Source organism: Cherax quadricarinatus, chromosome 8 (genome assembly GCF_038502225.1).
Source record: "Cherax quadricarinatus isolate ZL_2023a chromosome 8, ASM3850222v1, whole genome shotgun sequence".
NCBI lineage: Eukaryota > Metazoa > Arthropoda > Malacostraca > Decapoda > Parastacidae > Cherax > Cherax quadricarinatus.
Genome location: NC_091299.1, coordinates 46,243,530 through 46,246,538, shown reverse-complemented (window position 1 = coordinate 46,246,538; position 3,009 = coordinate 46,243,530).

Below are 3,009 nucleotides of genomic sequence, written 5' to 3'. Positions count from 1 at the left end.
GACAGAAATACCTGTCTGCACAGACATAAATTATGTCTAATTATAATATATGTGTCCATAATTACGTTGTAAGTTTTATTGAACATCTGTATCATCGAATAGTGTCTAGAAGATCAGTGTTATAATCAATTTTAGGTACTAAACTCTGAGGGTTATTCAGCAGACAGTGTTTTCTACTCACAGCAAAAGGCTGCAAGTTGCAGCCTTTTACCTGTCATGAGGTGAAAGTTGCAGCCTTTTACCTGTCATGAGGTGAAAGTTGCAGCCTTTTACTTGTCATGAGGTGAAAGTTGCAGCCTTTTACTTGTCATGAGGTGAAAGTTGCAGCCTTTTACCTGTCATGAGGTGAAAGTTGCAGCCTTTTACTTGTCATGAGGTGAAAGTTGCAGCCTTTTACTTGTCATGAGGTGAAAGTTGCAGCCTTTTACCAGCCTATCAGCCTTTTACTTGTCATGAGGTGAAAGTTGCAGCCTTTTACTTGAGGTGAAAGTTGCAGCCTTTTACCATGAGGTGAAAGTTGCAGCCTTTTACTTGTCATGAGGTGAAAGTTGCAGCCTTTTACCTATCATGAGGTGAAAGTTGCAGCCTTTTACTTGTCATGAGGTGAAAGTTGCAGCCTTTTACCTATCATGAGGTGAAAGTTGCAGCCTTTTACTTGTCATGAGGTGAAAGTTGCAGCCTTTTACCTATCATGAGGTGAAAGTTGCAGCCTTTTACTTGTCATGAGGTGAAAGTCGCAGCCTTTTACCTATCATGAGGTGAAAGTTGCAGCCTTTTACTTGTCATGAGGTGAAAGTTGCAGCCTTTTACTTGTCATGAGGTGAAAGTTGCAGCCTTTTACTTGTCATGAGGTGAAAGTTGCAGCCTTTTACCTATCATTGCAGCCTTTTACCTGTCATGAGGTGAAAGTTGCAGCCTTTTACCTGTCATGAGGTGAAAGTTGCAGCCTTTTACCTGTCATGAGGTGAAAGTTGCAGCCTTTTACCTGTCATGAGGTGAAAGTTGCAGCCTTTTACCTGTCATGAGGTGAAAGTTGCAGCCTGAGGTGAAAGTTGCAGCCTTTTACATGAGTTGAAAGTTGCAGCCTTTTACCTATCATGAGGTGAAAGTTGCAGCCTTTTACCTCTCATGAGGTGAAAGTTGCAGTGTCATGAAAAGTTGCAGCCTTTTACTTGTCATGAGGTGAAAGTTGCATGTCATGAGGTGAAAGTTGCAGCCTTTTACTTGTCATGAGGTGAAAGTTGCAGCCTTTTACTTGTCATGAGGTGAAAGTTGCAGCCTTTTACCTATCATGAGGTGAAAGTTGCAGCCTTTTACTTGTCATGAGGTGAAAGTTGCAGCCTTTTACTTGTCATGAGGTGAAAGTTGCAGCCTTTTACTTGTCATGAGGTGAAAGTTGTCAAATTATTTGATACACAGTCGCATATTAACAATCATTTCGGACAATACCCTGACTTTGCCTATTGTAAGTAACTTATAAACACTGTAACCAGACAAACATGTAATTACTTCATTACCATTTTATATAAGTTGCTAGTCTATGAAAAATTTGGTGGCAATTATGTCCCTACCTGGAGTATACCTGGGGAGGGTTTAGGGTATCAACGCCCCCGCGGCCCGGTCTGGAACCAGGCTTAGTGGTGGATCAGGGTCTAATCAACCAGGCTGTTACTGCTGGCCGCTCGCAAATTGACGTAAGAACCACAGCCCGGCTGGTCAGGTACTGACTTTAGGTACCTGCCCAGTGCCTTCTTGAAGACACCCAGGGGTCTATTGGTAATCCCCTTTGTGTATGCTGGGAGGCAGTTGAACAGTCTTGGGCCCCTGACACTTACTGTGTTGTCTCTCAGTGTATTCGTGACGCCCCTGCTTTTCATTGGGGGAATGTTGCATCTCCTGTCGAGTCTTTTGCTTTCATAGGGAGTGATTTTCGTGTGCAAGTTTGGTACCAATCCTTCTAGGATTTTCCAAATGTATATTATCATGTATCGCTCTCGCCTGCTTTCCAGGGAATACGAATCAATGGACTTCAACCGTTCCCAATAATTTAGGTGCTTTATCGTACTTATGCGTACCGTGAAAGTTCTTTACACACTCGCCAGGTCTGCAATGTTGCCTGCCTTGAAGGTGGCAGTTAGTGCACAGCAGTATTCCAGCCTAGAAAGAACAAGCAACTTGAAGAGAATCATCATATCATCATGAGTTCGGCGTCCCTAGATTTGAAGGTTCTCATTATCCATCCAATCATTTTTCTAGCAGGTGAGGTAGATACATTGTTGTGGTCTTTGAAGGTGACATCCCCTGACATTATCATTCCCAGGTCCTTCACATTACTTTTTCGCTCTATTGTGTGGTTAGAATTTTTTGTAAATTGTATACTGTATATTGTATTAAAACTGTATCAGGGTACCTGGAGTAAACCCACTCCAGGTAAACTCCAGGTACCCTGATACAGTTTTAATTTCCTCAAGATTTCCTTATCTGAATAGTTGAAATTTCTCTTCAACGAACGTCATATGTTTTCAGCGGCCCATCTGAAGATTCGGTTGATGTCCGCCTGCAGTCATACGGTGTCTTCGATAGAGGACAGTCATGGCAATTCTGGTGTCGTCCGCAAAGGAAGACACGGAGATATGGCTTACATCTTTGTCTATGTCTGATATGAGGATGAGGAATAGGATAATAATATCTTTATATCTACAAGTACATGTACAAGGTATACAGGCCTAACTGATATCAATGATGTACTACTATATAGAAAGCCGCTTGTTATGCAGAGCATTTCGGGCAAATTAGGTCAATTTTGTTTCAGGATGCCCACACCAGTCGACTAACACACAGGAACCCCATCAATAAAATGGGAAATATAGACAACCGGTGTACGGAAACACTCAATGTTTCTACCCTTGCCGGGAATTGAACCCGAAAACTCGCCGTGTGAAGCGAGAGGTTTATCCACCAGGCCACGGGGCAGTATTGTGCTTTGTGGAACACAGCTTTTCACTGTAG